Source organism: Narcine bancroftii, chromosome 3 (genome assembly GCF_036971445.1).
Source record: "Narcine bancroftii isolate sNarBan1 chromosome 3, sNarBan1.hap1, whole genome shotgun sequence".
Classification (NCBI taxonomy): Eukaryota; Metazoa; Chordata; class Chondrichthyes; order Torpediniformes; family Narcinidae; genus Narcine; species Narcine bancroftii.
The window spans coordinates 160,150,211-160,169,381 of record NC_091471.1 but is presented as its reverse complement, the minus strand read 5'-3'; the positions used below and the strand labels follow the sequence as shown (position 1 = coordinate 160,169,381).

General features: G+C 40.2%; 1 protein-coding gene across 16 annotated transcripts in view; it reads right to left on the bottom strand.

The window, feature by feature from the left end:
• The window catches only part of stpg2 (sperm-tail PG-rich repeat containing 2), a 715,538-nt gene that overhangs the window by 256,572 nt on the left and 439,795 nt on the right, over positions 1-19,171 (bottom strand). The window lies entirely within an intron of this gene.

Sequence of the window (19,171 nt, the reverse complement as noted above, 5' to 3'; positions counted from 1 at the left end):
ATAAAGATATATTACCAACGTTTCGGCCTGAGTCCTTCCACGTCATTTCTATACCTTCACCTCCTATGGAAATTGTAAGAACTGCTGAGTTCCTCTCTCATTTCTGTTCAGTTTAGGAGTGCCAAGAATTTTAAAGATCCTTTCACATCTTCAACAAATTGCGATCCAAACAGAGACAGAGAGCACATTTGAACTGCTAAATTAGATTATTGAGTATGAAATCACTACAAGGTGTCTTTCTTTTTATATTTACCAACTGCTAATTTTGTGATGGCTTTGTATCGATGATCGACAATTTGTTGTGACATTGAAGAACAAACAATTATGATGTTATTACCTCAATTACTTTGAGAAATCCTATTGTGTTGGAGTACTATGGCAAGCATGTAACACAATAAAAACAGAAGCTGCTGTGATTATGACTACGTGAGATGAACGCAAGTCTGGTCATTTCTTTTGTTGCTTCTCAAGAAGCATATTGCCAAGCTGATTCAATCCATCTTGTCACGTGTCACTTTGTCTGTAATGGTTTAAATACCCTTGTGTTTTCAGTCCAGACATCTTGCTTTCTGAACCTGTCATTATGCCAGCAATGGGAAAATAGGAAAATATTGATTTTACTCTTTCTGGGAGAATTCAAACTAAGGATAATCATACAAAAGAATTGGGGGTGGTGTCAAAAGGCTGCTTTCACACAGAGAGCAGTGAAGAACAGGTTGAAAATCAATTGAAGATTTGGAAACTGAGACTGATAAATGATCATCAGGTGGTAGGAATGTGAATCTAAATGTGTGCATGGAGTTGAAGAACAGATTTCGGATTGCTAGAAAGTACATATTGGGCTGAATGGCCCACTACTTTTGTGTTCCTACTACCAATTCAGTTACAAGTAAAAATTTGAACATCTAACTTTGCCACAGGATTGGAAATCACAACTGTCATTACAATAGAAAACTAATGGGTAAGTAAACTGCTTCAGGAATGCACTACTATTGTCAAGTCACAGCCCAACATGTAGCATCTTTACCTCAGCATCAGAGGGTTATGGGATCAAGCTTGCCTCCAGAGATTTAGTTCAGTGGTAGTGAGGGAATGTAGCAGGTGAGATATCATATTGAGGCATTGACGGCTTCCTGATGCTGAAGGATAAAGATCCCACTGCACTGATTGAGGAATCGGGGTCATTCTCCAAATCTTCTTACCCCTCTGCATTGAGACCATGCCACTTCACAGAGAAATCTTATTCTTCCGACACTTTTATCAATTCCTCCCAGATTCCACCATTCACTTGCGCACTGGGATCAATTTTCAGTGGTTAATTAACCGCACATCCTTTGGCTGTGAGTAGGTATCGGAGCATCCAGAGTACACATGAGGCTACAGACAAAGAGGTCACTGGCAAAACATGCAACTCCACACAGACAGCACCGAAAGTCAGGAATGAACCTCAGTCTCTGGTGCTGTGAGGTAGTGCCTCTGCACTACCAACCTCCTCAAACAACCCCACTGAAGCAGATCATATTGTGGACACAGGAGGGTGGAGAGACTCAGGAGGTCTATGAGAAGAAATAGTCAGTCAAGATTTATCTCGACTGAAGCAGGAAGTGGTGATATCAGGTATTTCAAAGATGAGAAAAGATGTAGGGGCTGAGTGGCTGGGAGGTAATAGGGATTGGATAGAAGTTGGGAGAGGTGGAGAGACAGGTAGTGGGAGAGACCACTGATTGGGCAGTCTGGAGAGAAAGGCAGGATTATTGCCACTATTATCCAGGAGGAATATGATGTGTTATTCCTCAAGTTTATGCTTAGCATTTTAGCAATAGATGAGGCTGAGGTTAATGGAAACTGAGCAGTCGATGTCAATGCCATCCAGCTGGAGAGTGCCCAGATGGAGTATAATGTGTTGCTCGTTTAATTTGTGGATGGTCTTGGTTTGGCAGTACATGAGGCTTCTCCAATTTCTATTAACCCCCTCCCCCAAGTTTCTCTCTCTTTCCTTATCCCTCTGTCTCCTTTCCTCCAGCTCCTCACCCCCTCATCCCTTCCCTCCAGTCAGAGAGCTGACATTCTCTCTCCACTGCCCCTTCCTCCCACCTCTACTCTCCTCCTCCTCCATACCCCTCCCCCATCTTTTTATCCAGGTGCCTGTCTCTTTTTGCTTATAGCTGACAAATGTTCCAGGCCCAAAACATGTATAACCATTAATTCCTCTGAGTTTCTCCAGATTTGTGTATTGCACTCAACCCCATCATCTGCAGACTTTCATGTTTAACAGCTTTGTGTCACTCCTGTGACAAACTCTTCCCATAAATGTCTTACATGTCTGATCCCTTAATTTCAGACTGTACTTGCTAGTGAGATGCAATAGTTCATTAAATAGTTAAATAGCTCCAACAGTGTCATCAAGCTTGCAGATGACATGACAGTAGTTGGTCTAATCAGCAACAATGATAAATCCCTCTACAGAGAAGTGGTGGAAAATCTTGTGAAAGGGTACAAGAATAACAACCTAGGTCTCAACATGGACAAGACAAAGGAGATAATTATGGTCTTCAGGAAGACCAACGACGACCACCCTCCACTGTAATGGATAAAATGGAGAGCAGCAAGTTCCTCTGAGTCCACTTAAAAAGTGACCTATCCTGGATATATAACATCTCCTTACTTGTCAGGAAGGTACAACAGTGACTGCACTTCCTTAGAAGGCTGAAGCGGGCAAGCTACCACCCACCATTCTATCAACTTTGTACAGGAGCTCTATCTGGCTGGCTACATCTCAGTGTTATGGATGCTGCAAAGTCTCATAGGGAGTGAGATACCTGAATGACTGCTAGACAACTCCCCATGACTTTACTATTTATTAATATGATTCATTTTTAATGTATGTAAATAAGACGTATATACTATAGATTCTGATATATACATACGTTTGTATGTATGTGTGTTCAGTCTTTGTGTATTTGTTTGCAGTATTTTTGCATCGTAGACCAGAGTACACTGTTTTGTTGGGTTGTACTGTTATAATCAGATGATAAATAAACTTGAACTTAACCCTGAATAGTTCATTGTCCTGGTTTACGTTTACCTTAATCTTCTTTTTTTTTCTTCTTTGGCTTGGCTTCGCGGACGAAGATTTATGGAGGGGGTAAAAAAGTCCACGTCAGCTGCAGGCTCGTTTGTGGCTGACCAGTCCGATGCGGGACAGGCAGACACGATTGCAGCGGTTGCAAGGGAAAATTGGTTGGTTGGGGTTGGGTGTTGGGTTTTTCCTCCTTTGCCTTTTGTCAGTGAGGTGGGCTCTGCGGTCTTCTTCAAAGGAGGCTGCTGCCCGCCAAACTGTGAGGCGCCAAGATGCACGGTTTGAGGCGTTATCAGCCCACTGGCGGTGGTCAATGTGGCAGGCACCAAGAGATTTCTTTAGGCAGATTTCTTTAGACCTTAATCTTAACGATTTCCTAAATGTGAGAAACCCAGAACATCCATGATGAACCAACAATGTCCATTAAAGTGAGGCACATGAGGCTACAGATACTTTAATTTGAGTGTAGCAGCACTATGACGGTTCTACGACTCCCAGGAGGCATCTAACCAGCCATGATGATGTCAGCATGTGTTGAGTACTTGATTGTGGCTTTTAAAAGGTTGCACAGGTGATGAAGAGTAAATCCATTGGATTCACTCCAAAAAACACCTTGTGTGGTTATTTCGTCATGTCCACTGCAATTTCAGTGGCCACTCCGATGAATCCAAAAATGTATTTTTGGACAAACATGGACTCTGCAGCCTTTGCTGTGATGTTACCACCTTTCTAGACAGCTGAGCCTGAACTGTGGTTCCAACAGGCTGAAGCACAACTTCTCCTTCGCAAAACCAAGTTGGACATCACTTGTCAGTGCCCTGGACCAGGTCATTGCTGAGAGGGTCGGCAACTTCCTACGGGATCCACCAGATAGATACCAGCAAGTATAATGCTTTAAAAACCCCTTTATTCTGTGTATATTGTATGTCCTGTAGGAAAAGGGCAGACAAACTACTATATTTTGATGGATTGGGAGACCGGCCCCTTCAGAATTAATGGATGAAATGCTGTTCCTGGCATCTGGTGAAAGGCCCAATGTGTTATTCGAGCAGCTCTTTTTAGAGTGAATGCCAGATAATATTAGGCTCGTGTTATCCAAGAGTTCATTTGAAGACCCAAGGGCTGTATCAGTAGAGGCAGATGTTCTATGGCTGGCTAAAAAGCACAGCAAAGAAAGACGGCTGCATAACGAAACCCTCCGATATTGACCCCGTGTCACACTCTAGTGTTCTTAGCACATCACTCCCTATGAACAAGCAACATCCCAAAACAGGCAAGCAGCCTGTGGACACCTCGTCTTGGAGTTATTACCACAGGCATAGGGGAGAAAATGCATGCAAGTTCTGTGAGCCAGATAAGTATACCCGCATGGTGTACTGCCTCCCTGGTGCAAGGGTACGAGATATCACAAATCGGTTCCAAAATATTCTGAGAGGAGAGGGAGAGCAGCTTGATGTCTTGGTACATGTGGGTAAAAACGACATTGACAGAAAAGGGAGGAGGTAATGAAAAGGGATTACAGTGAGCTGGGATGAAAGCTGAAAGACAGGAACGCTAGGGTGGTGATCTCGGGATTACTACCTGTTCCAAATGCAAGTGATGAAAAGAATGTAAGGATAAGGAAAATGAACGTGTGGCTGAGGTGCTGGTGTACAAGGCAAGGATTTGGCTTCTTGAATCATTGGGATCTCTTTTGGGGAAGGCATGATCTTTACAAGAGGGACAGGTTGCACCAAAATCCAAAAGGTGTCAACATTTTGGCAAGTATGTTTGGTACAGCAGTGGGGTAAGGTTTAAACTAATTTGGCAGGGGTATGGGAACCAGAGTGATAGGGAAAAGGGAAGGGAAGATAAAGTAATGGTCAGGAAAAGTAATGTTGGGAGAAGAAAGTAAAAAATCAGATGGTGCAGTGAGTTTTCGGGTCAATGATAGTGTTAAGAAAATTACAAAGAAAAATAGTGGGCAGAAAAATCAAAAGAAAAGTTTACAGAAGTCACTAGATATTAAAAGGACAAAGAGTATAAGGGCACTTTATTTGAATGCCCGCAGTATTAGAAATAAGGTTAGTGAACTTGAGGCACAAATCGGTACCCATGCCTATGATTTTGTAGCCATCACGGAAACATGGCTACAGGGTGACCCTAAATGGGAATTAAACTTTCAAGGGTATCAGGTGGTGCAAAGAGATAGACAGGATGGTAAGGGAAGTGGAGTTGCACTCTTAATCAAAGATGAGCTCCAGGCAATAGTGAAGGTTGATATAAGATCTAAAGAGCATAATGTTGAGTCAATTTGAGTAGAGATAAAGAATAACAAAGGGAAAAAATTATTGATGGGTGTTATCCATCGCCCACCAAATAAAAGTAGTTTAGTGGCACAGGAAATAAATAGAGAGATAAATGAGGCATGTAATAATGATACAGCAGTAGTCATGGGGGACTTTAACTTCCACATAGATTGGGAAAATCAAGTTGGTCGTGGGAGTCTGGAAGAGGACTTCATAGAATGCATCCACGATAACTTTCTTGAGCAGCATGTTAAGGAACCAACAAGAGAAAATGCTCTCCTGGATCTAGTGTTGTGCAATGAGATAGGTAGAGTAAATAATGTAATAGTCAGAGACCATCTGGGAAATAGCGATCATAGTATGATTGAATTTCTCATTCAGATGGAAGGGGAACTAGTTAGATCTACAACTAATATATTATGCTTAAACAGGGGTGACTACCATAGGATGAGGGAGGAATTGGGCAGAGTGGACTGGGAGCACAGGCTAATTGATGAAACAGTTGAGGAACAGTGGAAGATTTTCAAAGAAATATTTTGTAATGCTCAACAAAAATATATTCCGGTCAGGAAAAAAGGCAGCAAGGGAGGGAAAAATCAACCGTGGTTAACAAAGGCAATGAAGGAGAGTATAAAATTGAAGGCGCAGGTGTACAAAGCTGCAAAGAGCAGTGGGAAACTGGAAGATTGGGAAAACTTTAAGAGACAACAAGGGGTTACAAAGCAGGTAATAAGAAATGGGAAAAAGGATTATGAAAGTAAATTGGCACAAAATATAAAAACAAAAAGCAAAAAATTTATAAATATATAAGACAAAAGAGGGTGGCCAGAGTTAACATAGGACCCTTGGAGGATGAGAAAGGAAAACTGGTAGCAAAAAATGAGGAAATGGCCGAGGCATTAAACAAATATTTTGTGTCAGTCTTCACGATGGAAGACACGTCCAGCATGCCCAAGTGCAGAGTTAAGGATGCGAATATTGGGGAGGGCCTTGATAAAATAGTTGTTACAAAGGAAGTAGTGATGGAGAAACTAATGGGACTAAAGCCAGACAAATCACCTAGTCCTGATGATATGCATCCTAGGGTTCTGAAGGAAATGGCAGAAGTTATAGTTGATGCATTGGTGGTCATGTACCAAAATTCCTTGGATTCTGGGCAGGTCCTGGCAGACTAGAAGTCAGCAAATGTCACGTCACTTTTTAAGAAGGGATGTAGGCAGAAGACTGGAAATTATCGGCCAATTAACTTGATGTCTGTAGTTGGAAAAATGCTTGAAGCCGTCATTAAAGATGAAATTGTGAAACTTTTGGAACGTAAGGGTTCAATCAGGCAGACGCAGCATGGTTTTAGAAAGGGAAGATCTTGTTTGACAAACTTGTTAGGATTCTTGAGGATATAATGGGTGCGGTGGATAGAGGGGAACAGGTTGATGTTGTATATTTGGATTTCCAGAAAGCGTTTGATAAGGTGCCGCACAAGAGACTTATCAGTAAGTTACAGGAAAGTGGAGTCCGGGGAAGTATATTGGCCTGGATTGAAAATTGATTGTCTGACAGGAGGCAGAGAGTCGGGATAAATGGGAGTTTTTCAGGCTGGCAGAGAGTGGTAAGTGGGGTGCCGCAGGGTTCAGTGTTAGGCCCACAACTGTTCATCATTTACATTGATGACTTGGAGAAGGGGACAAAATGTGTAGCCAAGTTTGCGGATGACACCAAATTGAATGGAAGAGCAAATTGTAATGAGGATGTGGAGAGTCTGCCCAGGGATATAGTTAAGCTGGATGAGTGGGCAAAGGTCTGGCAGATGGAGTACAATGCTAGTAAGTGTGAGGTTATCCATTTTGGCAAGAAAAATAAAAGAGCTGAATATTATTTAAAGGGTGAAAAACTATAGCATGCTGTTGTGCAGAGGGACTTGGAAGAGCTTGTGCATGAATCGCAAAAAGTTAGGTTGCAGGTGCAGCAGGTTATTAAGAAGGCAAATGGAATGTTAGCCTTCATCGCTAGAGGAATTGAATTCAGGAGTAGGGAGGTAATGTTGCAACTGTATAAGGTACTGGTGAGACCGCACCTGGAGTACTGTGTCCAGTTCTGGTCTCCATATTTGAGGAAGGATATACTGGCTTTGGAGACGGTCCAGAGGAGGTTTACTAGGTTGATCCCTGGGATGAAGGGGTTGACTTATGATGAAAGATTAAATCATCTAGGATTGTATTCGCTCGAGTTCAGAAGAATGAGAGGAGATCGTATGGAAACATATAGGATTATAAAGGGCATGGATAGGATAGATGTAGGAAGGTTTTTTGAGCTGGCCGGGGAAACTAAAACAAGAGGACACAGTCTCAAGATTCGGGGGAGTAGATTCAGGACAGAGATGAGGAAAAATAGTTTTTCCCAGAGAGTAGTGAATGTTTGGAATTCTCTAACCAGGGAAGTGGTTGAGGCTGCCTTATTAAACATATTTAAAATTTGGTTAGATAAATTTTTACATGATAGAGGAATTAGGGGATATGGGGAGAAGGCAGGTAGGTGGAGTTAGGTCATAAATTAGATCAACCATGATTGTATTGAATGGCGGAGCAGGCTCGATGGGCCATTTTTGGCCTACTCCTGTTCCTACTTCCTATGTTCCTATTACATATGGTCCCAAAACACAATGCAGGTTGGTGACCTTGTGGAGATTACAGGCGGCTTAATGATGCCACCATCCCAGAGCTTTATCCTTTGCCTCATATTCAGGATTTATCAGTTAATTTGCATGGACGAGTATCTTCTCCAAAATATACTTGGTGCGTGGCTATCACCAAGTACCAGTAGAGCCAAAAGGCATTTCAAAAACAGCAATAATTACCTCATTTGGGTTATTCAAATTTTTATGAATGCCATTCAGATTAAAGAATGTCACTCAATCATTTCAACGGGTGATGGATGCTTTAAGACGTGGTAAGGCCAATGTCTTAATTTACCTTGACAACATTTTAGTGGCCAGTGGGACTAAGGAAGAACATTTAGAACATCTTCATACACTTTTTATTCATCTTCAAAAGTTTGGGTTGATCATCAATCCGGATAAATGCACTTTCATACAACGAATGATTGATTTCTTGGGGCATAGGATTACTCAGGAAGGCGTTACTCCACTGCCATCCAAACTTGAGGCCATTACCAAATACTCAAGACCTGCTCCATTTAAAAGTCTACAGAAATTCTTCAGAATAGTACATTTTTACTGTTGGTTTCTTCCAAAACCAACTCATATCACGAAGCCTCTTTCTGATTTACTGTCTGGAAATGTCAGAACCATCCATTGGACTGAAGAGGGAACAATGTCTTCTTGAAGACAAAAGATTTGCTGACTCATTCCACAATGCTCAGCTATCCAGTTTTAAATGGAGACACCACCCTTTCTACAGATGCTTCCAGTATGGCCATAGGAGGTGCACTTCATCAATGGACCATTAGCTTTCTTCAGCTATCATCTTCGTAAAGCAGAGAAAAAATACAGTGCTTTTGATAAGGAGCTTTTGGCCGTTTATTTGTCTATTCAACACTTTTGTTATTTTTTGGAGAGCAGAGATTTTACTATGTACACTGACCACATGCCCTTAACATTTTCATTTTCCAATATCGCAGATCTGTGGTCAGCACGACAACGGCAATTATCGTTCATTTCAGAATTCTTCACAAAAATACTACATATTTCCAGAAAAGACAATAAAGTAGCTGATGCACTTTCCTATTCTGCTCCAGGATCACTGCTTAGGCCGCGGCCCAACCACATGAAAATGAGATGAATGCTTATTGGACTGCAATCACGAACCTTCAATTGAAAGATGTCCAGTTTGGAGTTAAGGACAAACTACTCCTCTGTGATATATTCACGGGACACCCATACCCAGTTTTTCCGGCATCATGGAAACATCGAGTCTTCAACTCTGTGCATGGACTTTCACATCCATCGATTAGATCGACTGTTCGTATGGTTTCAGACAGGATCGTGTGGCATGGTCTTTAAAAGGACGTTACACAAATGGTGAGGGGCTGCATTGCCTGCCAAAAAGCAAAAGTTCAGCAGCAAACTACTGCAGTCCTTCCTGGCAGTTACTCACTGTTTTGCTCATGTCCACGTGGATATTGTTGGTTTGCTTCCAATTTCAAGGGGGTACCATTATCTTTTTACAGTAATAGACAGGTTTATGCGGTGGCCTGAGGCCATGCCTATGGTGGATGCTACTGGAAACATTTGTGCTCGGACATTCCTCAGTTCTTGGGTGTCTCATTTTGGTTTACCAGCAAGTTACTTCGGATTGAGGACCACAATTTACTTCTTCACTGTGGATGGCCTTGTCTCGCTGGCTAGGTAAAACAATTCATCATACGAATGCATATCATCCCTAGGCCAATGGAATGGTGGAAAGATTTAATCGACATCTTAAGTCAGCCTTAATGTTCGGATAGAGGGCCTGAACTGGGCTGATGAGCTGCCCTGGGTTTTACTGGGCATTAGAACAACTCCAAAGGAGGACCTCTAAGCTTCATCTGCAGAGCTCATCTACGGCACACCACTGGTGGATCCAGTGGAGTTTTCCCCTACCATTCCAATTCCAGTGATGATCCTAAGGAACTGTTGAGCAGGCTAAGGGAGACCATAGGAAAATTGACCCCTACATCATCATCATCACATGGAGAACACTCTTCCTTTATGCCTGAAGATCTCAAAAACTAAGAATATGTCTTCATCCAAAGGGGAACACTTGATTAACCTTTACAGACATCCTGCAAAGAACCTTATAGGATATTCAGTTGAACTAGGTCAACCTGCATATTGGACATTGGAGGGAAGCCACAGTCTTTCACGACTGACAAGCTAAAACCACCTCAAGTGGACAAGTCTTCCCCACTGTAATCACCCTTTGGGATATAAGCCTGACCGGCCTCCCAAAGCTCACTCAGAGTTACTACAGCTACAGCCAGCCTGGCTCTGTGGAAGTCTTTGTGGATAAAAGTCTGTTGTACAGTCTTTCCTTGTGTGTGTCTAATTCTGGCTAACAGCGCACCAAAAAGAGTACTTTCAATAACAGTGAAGGAAGATGATTGACAATGTTGGTATGGCCAAAAACATCAGCCTACTTACAGGGCAAAGTGAGTGACACATTTTCTTTAACAAGAGGTGTTAAACAAAGTCCATCTCTCATTGAAAGGGTGATGCAGCACAGCACAGAAGCAGACATTTCAACCCGCCGAGTCCACATCCACTTTACACTAATCCTACATTTTCCCCTTTTATTCTCCATGGACTCCCACCCACATTCCCCATGATTTACCACTTACCTATACTCCAGAGGCAATTGACAGTGGCCAACAAACCAAACAATCTGCTTGTGGAAGGAAATCAAAGCAGCAAAGAAACCCCACACAGTCAGAGGAAGAACATGCAAACACTATAGCAACAGGTCTACGGCAGCTGGCATCTTGCTGGCTCTACACAAAGCTCTGTTACACCAGAACAATAAAAATGCATATATCAGGGTGCTCTTTCTTGACTACAGTTCGGCATTCAACACCATCAGCCCCTCAAAATTGATCTGCAAACTTCAAGCCCTGGGACTCAATGCCTCACTGTGTAATTGGATCCTGAATTTCCTCACCTCCAGACCATAATCAGTGAGAATTGGAGAGAACATCTCTTCCACAATCTCCATCAGTACCAGAGCACCACAGGGCTGTGTTCTTAGCCCCCTGCTCTACTGGCTAAGTATGACGATAACACCATTTACAAATTGAATAAAAAGGGGAAATTAGACAGTATACAGGAGGGAGATTGAAAACTTGGCTGAATGGTGCACCAACAACAAACTCGCACTCCACTCATTGTCACCAAAACTAAGGAGCTAATTGTTAACTTCAAGAAGGAAAAACCTTGGGAAGATATTCATTTTAATGCAATTTACCCTTCCTAATCAGTGTTAGTGGTAAATCTTTCCAATGTTCTAAGTCATCTTGTAATTTCTTCATTAATGGCTGATAATTTAATTTGTATAGATGGCCTAGATTATTATCTAGTCTAATATCTAGGTATCGGATTGCTTGTGTTTAATGGTGATTCTTTTTTAAACTTTGTGAAATCTGCATTATTCATTGACATCGCTTCACTTTTATTTGCATTGATCTTGTTTACCGATATTTCTCCATATTCCTTCAATTTCTTATGTAATTCTTTTATTGATAATTCTGGTTCTGTTAAGTATACTATGATGTCATCTGCAAATAGACTGATTTTATATTCCTTCTCTTTTATTTTTATCTCTTTTATTTTATTTTCTCTTCATATCAATTCTGCCAATGGTTTTATTGCTAAAGTGAACAGTGAGGGAGATAGTGGACATCCCTGCCTAGTTGACCTGCTTAATTTAAATTGGTTCAATATGTATCCATTTACTGTCATCTTCGCCATTGCTTTAATCCAATTAATATATTTCTCTGGTAGGTTGAACCTCTGTAATACTTTGAATAAATAATTCCATTCTACACTGTCAAAGGCTTTCTCTGTATCTAAAGCAATATCCACAGTTGGCGTCTTATTTCCTTGTACTGCATGGATTAAGTAAATGAACTTACAGACATTGTCCGTTGTTTGTCTTTTCTTAATAAATCCAGTTTGATCTAGTTTTACTATTTTTGGTACACAGTCGGCCAATCTGTTTGCTAATAGTTTTGCTATTATCTTATAACCTGAATTAAGTAGAGATATTGGTCTATACGATGCTGGTGTTAGTGGATCTTTCCCATCTTTGGTATTACTGTAATATCAATTCCCTTAACAGAGAAATTCTTCAATGAGCTAAAGAAAATAATAAGGAAATTCTTATGGAAATGGGGGAAACCGAGGATAGCGCTAGATAAATTAACAGAATAGTACAAACAAGGGGGTTTGCAGCTACCAAACTTTAAGAATTATTATAGAGCACCACAATTAAGATATCTATCAGATTTTTATCAAACAAAGGAAAAACCAGATTGGACCAGGGATAGAGCTAGATAAAATAGGGGAGAAGGTACCAGAACATATACTTTATAAGTGGGTTGAAAAACTGATGCAATATAGAAGTTCACCAGTACTGCACCATCTGCTCAACATTTTGAAGAAGATTCATGTAGAAAGTAAAAAAACAAATTACCAATATTACGCAAAATCAACTAATCCCTTTCACAATAGATACCCTTTCCTTTAGAGAATGGGAGAGAAAAGAGATTAAAAGAATAGAAAATTGTTTTTTGGGAAATAATTTATTATCATTTGAACAAATGAAGTACAAATATGGAATAACTCACGGTACAATGTTTGCATACCACCAACTGAAAACCTACTTAAAGGACAAATTGGGAAGCAGACTGAGGTTACCAGAAGGAAGCAGCTTTGAATATGTGATTACAGACACAATGATAATTAAAAGATTTATTTCAAACATGTACATCAAGCTGCAAGAGAAAGAAAATGATGAAATAAGCTGTAAACCCAAACAAAAGTTGGAATAAGATCTAAACATAAAGATAAAAAATGAAATATGGGAAAAGCTATGCTCCGGAACTATGAGAAATACAATAAACACGAGGTTACGCATGATACAATATAATTGGTTACACAGGCTATATATCACGCCCCAAAAGTTAAATAAATGGGACCCAACAGTATCAGATAGATATTTTCACTGTAAGAAGGAAACTGGAACAACAGTACATGCAATTTGGGCAAGTGAGAAAGTGGAAAAGTTTTGGGAAGATCTAAATCAGGTATTAAATAAAATCACAAAAAGCAACATACCAAAAAATCCAGAGATCGTTGTGTGATGACATTATTTAATGGGTTTATTGTATTGTATATGTTAAACGTTTAATGGGTTTAGAGGAGGGGCTGGGAAGGAGGGAGAAAAAGTGGAGAAATGACACTGTGTATATTCAAGAGGGAAATGTTTGTGTGTATTTTGGTTAATATGGTTCATAGTGTGTAAAATAAATTAAAAATTTTAAAAAAAGGAAAAACCAAAGGTGTACGATCCAGTGATTATTAGGGGAATCAGAGGTGGAGCGGATGAGCAAATTTAATTTCTTAGGAGACACTATCTTGGAGGACTTTTCCTGAATCCAACACACTAATAGCACTGTGAAGAAAGCACATCAGCACCTGTAATTCCTCAGAGGTTTTTGGAGGTTGGGTATGACATCGGAAACCTTGACAAATTTCTACAGATGTGTGGTGGAAAGTGTGACTGCATCACAGTCTGGTATGGGGACACCAAATCCCTGAGCGTAAAGTTCTGCAAAATGTAGTGGACAGAGCCCAGGATATCACAGGCAAAACTCTCCCCACCATTGAGAACAGCTACAGGTAACTCCATTCTCAGAGAGCAGCAGCAATCACAAGGATCTATATCACCCAGCACATGCTCTGTTCTCACTGCTAACATTAGAGAAGAGATGTTGGTGCCACAAGACTCGCATCAGCAGGTTTAGGAACAATTGCTATCCCTCCACCATCAGACTTCTCAACAACAAACTCAATCAGTGACTCATTTGAGGACTCTTACTTTTGGACTTTGTAATTTTTTTTCTCTCTGTATTGCAGTTTGTTTACGTTTCTTTATTTGTTAATGTATGTTAACAGAATCTTTTTGTTGCACTACCAATAAATGGTAATTCTGCCACACATGCAGGAAAAACAATCTCAGAATTGAATGTGATGTCATATATAAATAAATCTGAAATCTGAAGTCAAACTCTGCACAGACAGCATCCAAGGTTAGGATTGAACCTGGCAGAAGTTTCTGGGCCATTGAGTAGACATAAAAGGTTTCCTAGTGCTACTTTAAAGAAAAGCAGTGGAGGTTTGTAGGTAAGCCACCCAATACTTATCACAGATGGCAATGAGGTAGCGCATAGGAGTGAGATACATCTGCCGATTCACTGATGTCATAACAATAACCTTGCACTTAATGCTAGCAAAACTAAGGAACTGTTGTGTATTTCAGGAAGGGGAAACCTGGAGAACACAAACCAGTCCTCATCAAGGGGTCAGCAGTGGAGAGGGTAAAGAAATTCAAATTCTTGGGTGTCAACATCTCTGAAGATCTATCCTTGGCCTTCATATCGATGTAATCATGAAGAAAGCTCACCAGTGGCTATATTCATCAGGAAGTTGAGAAGATTTGGTATGTCACCAAAGACTTTTGCAAATGTCTACTCATGTATCGTGGAGTGCATTTTCACTGGTTGCATCACTGTCTGGTATGGAAATGCCAATGCACAGGACAGGAAAAACCTATAGAAAGTTATGAATTTTACATTAGTCTTCACTCCATTAAGGTAATTGACAAGAGGCAGTCCCTCTTTCAGCAAGGACCCTCACCACCCAGGCTATGCACTCTTTTCACTGCTCCCATCAGGAAGGAGGTACAAGAGCCTGAAGACAAAGATACAGTGACACAAAAACAGCCTCTTCCATTCTGCCATCAGATTTCAGATGGGCATTGAACCACAGACATAAGCTCATTTTTTCTCTTCTTTTGCACTAATTTTTTTTAAAGAGTGTATTTATGGAAATGTAATTCATAGCTATTTTGTGCCTATAATGCACAATAATGCTGTCGCAAAACAACAAATTTCGTGACACATGTTCATGACAATAAATAAATACGGATTCTGATTCACATGATGACCATTTTGCGGAAGCTTACTGGATTCGGAATGGCCGTGGTACAGCCTGCATCACAACACTGACTGAACTCCAAAAGCTCATCATTAGCAAGCTTTTGGGAGCGCCATGTAATGCAGTCTGCAAATTACTAGGCAGCATCAATGACTTTGTTCCTTGAGCAAAATGCAGAAGGAAACAGGAGCCAATGAGAGAAGATCACACTGGCAAGACCATTGTCTACGGAAATTATATTTTCATTTGGTTTTCACCTTATGTCTTCAAGTAGTGAAGATTAATCATGTAGGCTGTAATTTTTACTACTTTCCTTGAAATTAAACTAATTAAACCAACTAATTAATGAATCCCAACTGCTATTACTTTCGAATTTGTGTCATACCAATTTCATTGGGGTTGTGACAAGAAGGCAATCCTATATTTGATGTGGAAGGGTTAAATTATTATAATGTCAAAATATTACAGAACAATAAATCAAAATCTACTTATTTTAATCAGGCTCTGAGCCATTGTGATCCCAATAGTTTCTTCATGTTACCCCGAGGTGGGATATATAGTATTTCTTCAATTTGTGTGGAACATTATCACATCCTCAAGGTCTCTAAAAGAGCTTCACAGATAATACATTATTCCTTAAATATGAGTACTGCTTAAAACACTACAAAAGTTCATAGATAGCAAGTAAAATGACTGGCAAGTGATCTGTTTGATGATGGAATTATGAATGGGGACTTGGGCAGGTATCAGCGAAACTCACTGCTTTTAATAAATATTGTGAATTCCTCTCAGTGGCAAAGTCTCATTTGAAAGACAGTACACTTGCACTCCTGTGCTCCTGCTGTCTGCAGAAATGCATCATCCAAGGTAGTGCTAATCTGGGCCTTGAACCCACAACCAACTGACTGCAAAATAGACCCGCTGTCCTTCAAGAATTACAACAAAAGGGATGTTAATGAAATGGAATATCATTTGCAAATGTCCTCTGATGGTTGAACTGTTTATGATACATTTTCATCACAATTATTTATCAATTCCTCCATTTATTTATACTTGGAGCCTTTATCTTTCTTCACCTTTTGCACAAATAAGAAGATTAGACAGTTCATGCTGTGGTCAGGCTAACAGTTCAAATGTTTGCAGCATCTAAGCAAAGGGAAATCCACACTCCTCCAAATTCCATGATACCTTTTGCCTACAAATAGATTAATACTGGGAGCAGATTCTTGTAAAGCCTGGAAATGATTCAAGACAATCAATCAACTGAGAAATGATCTGATTGATAAATTAGAATGAGCTACATAATCCATGATTATCTTGTGATCCATCTTTTGGATAAGATTTTAAATCTTAAAATGAAGTCTTCAAATGGGATTATCTGAAGAAAGAGCAAGGTCCTGGTGTCCAACCATTACTTAGCCCTCAAATGAGATCAGACAACTTATTCTTCACTAACGTGGCATTCTAATAAATCCTACGTTGTGCAAGTAGTCTGAAGGTGCACCTAAAATTGCACCTACATAAATATTTTATTTTTCCCTTTGATTCCTCTAAAATGTGTTGATTGTTTTAAATGTAATTGTTTTTGGTAAATATTTGGTTTAACAAATATTCCTTAATATATTTAGTAGCGGCAACTTCATGATTTTGATGAGTCCACTTGTAAATGGGAAGATTACAGAAATAAGTTTTTTCTGATCACAGTGAAAATGTATCATTTGCCATTTTCTCAAATTCAAATAACAGAATAACTTTCAAAAGTTATACAGAAGTATTATGGGGTATAAGGATCGATCATAAAACAGTGGATCAAAGGTGCAGGACCTTCAGCCCACAGTATCTGATGCAAAATTCAACTAAAATCTTGCTGTTTGCATATGATCCATATCTTCCTGTTCCCTGTGTATTCACACGCATGTCCAAATATGTCTTAAACATTATTATGGTATCCACTTCCACCACTGCACCTAGCAACCTGTTCTGGACACCCACCACTCTCTGTGTAAAAGTCTTGCCCCACACATCTTTAAACTTTCACCCCTTCACCTTAAATACATGTCCTCTAGTATATTATATTTTGATCCTGGAAAAAGATTCTAACGGTATATCCTATCAATGTCTCTCATAATTTTATAAACTCCTCTCGGGTCACCCCTCACTCTCCGATCATCTAAGGAAAATAAACTAAGTTTTTCCTACCTCTCCTTGTAGCTCATATCTTCTCATTCATTTCAGAATAAGACTTTATATCCATTGCCTAGTAACTAGGCCCTAATTACTGTTTGTAGACTTCCAACAGCTGTGGCAAAGACCTCAAATTTGTTGGAAGGCACATAGATATGAGTGCAAGTATAGGAGAGGTGAAGCTAAGGCATGTGCTGGTGAAAGGACAAAAGGACAATCTAACCTCTTGGGACAGAAGGCTTGAGATCTGATCAAAAAATATTTTTAAAGTTATCATACAGTCATTGACATAAACAGCATGAAAACAGGCCCTTTGGCCCAACTTGACATTGCCTTGTCAGGTTGTCTCCCTGAGCTAGGCCCATTTTCGTGCATTTGGCCCACATCCCTCTGAACCTTTCCTGTCCATGTTTTTAAAATGTCACAGTTCTAACATTTCCACTGGTGGCTCATTTCATATCCACAGTACCCTCTGTGTTAAAGTTTAAAATCCTTCCCTTCTCACCTTAAATCTATGCTCTTTATTTCATTACCTGGTAATAAAGACAATTATCAAACTCCTTATCTATGTCCCTCATAATTTTATAAATTTCTTTAAGATCACCCCTTCACCTCCTACACCAGGGGAAAATGTCCCAGCCTATCTAGTCTCTCCTGGTAACATAAGCCCTCCAGTGCCAGTAACATGCTTTCCAACTTAATTCCTATAGCTGGGCAACCAAGCTGCACTCAATACTCCAAATAAGTTTTCATCAATATCTTGTACAAAAGTAATATTATCTTCCTGATCCTGGTTTCAATGACCTGTCTGGTGAAGGCAAAAGTGCCAAATGACTTCTTCACTACCCAGATCACCTGTATCACCGCTTTTCCAGAATTGTGTGCCTGTTCTGCTTAGTTTCCTGCCATTTATTGTGCAAATCCTGTCTGGTTTGACTCACCAAACACTTACCCATCTGTCATTTCTTGTCCTACTTCCCCAGTTGATTGAGATCCTGTTGTAATTCTAGAGAGCCTTCCTCACTGTCCACTATACTCATCTGCAGACTTACTACCATGTTAATGACATTGTCATCCAAGTGGTTAATACAGATGACAAACCATCCCTGCCAACCTTCAATCACTCAATCACTTATATCCTACACTAATCCCATTTTATTCTTCCCACATTTCCATCAATTCCCCCCATATTCTGCCCCTCACCCACATGCTAGGGATAACTTACCTACCAACACACATGTCTTTAGGGATATGGGAGGAAACCCAAGCACCTGGAGGAACCCCATGGTCACAGAGAGAACCTGAAAAATCCACACAAATAGCACCTGAGATTAAGATTGAACCCAGGTCTTTAGGGATATGGGAAGAAACCCAAGCAACCTGGAGGAACCCCATGGTCACAGAGAGAACCTGAAAAATCCACACAAATAGCACCTGAGATCAAGATTGAACCCAGGTCTTTAGGGATATGGGAGGAAACCCAAGCAACCTGGAGGAACCCCACGGTCACAGAGAGAACCTGAAAAATCCACATAAATAGTACCTGAGATCAAGATTGAACCCAGGTCCCTGGAGCTGTGAAGTAGAGAAGCAGGATGTATAGAGAAATTAGGATGATGACACAGATGATTAATTAATTTATGGATGGTCAAGAGGTTAGAATCAGAGGAGCACAGATTCATCAAAATGATTGAAGAGAGATCATTGGGAAAGCAGGGGACAAACTTGTTAGATTATTTGTCTTAAAATAAAGCTGTTCCTTAAATGGTCAGCAAGCAGAGGATGATGGGTAAATGGATCTTCACGTGAGTTAGAACACAGGCAAAAGATTTTTGGATAACTACGTTTTCAAGAGAGTAGAGATTTGTGCTCAAGTCTGTCAAAATTACTAAGAAAGTAAATCGCACGTTAAAGAAA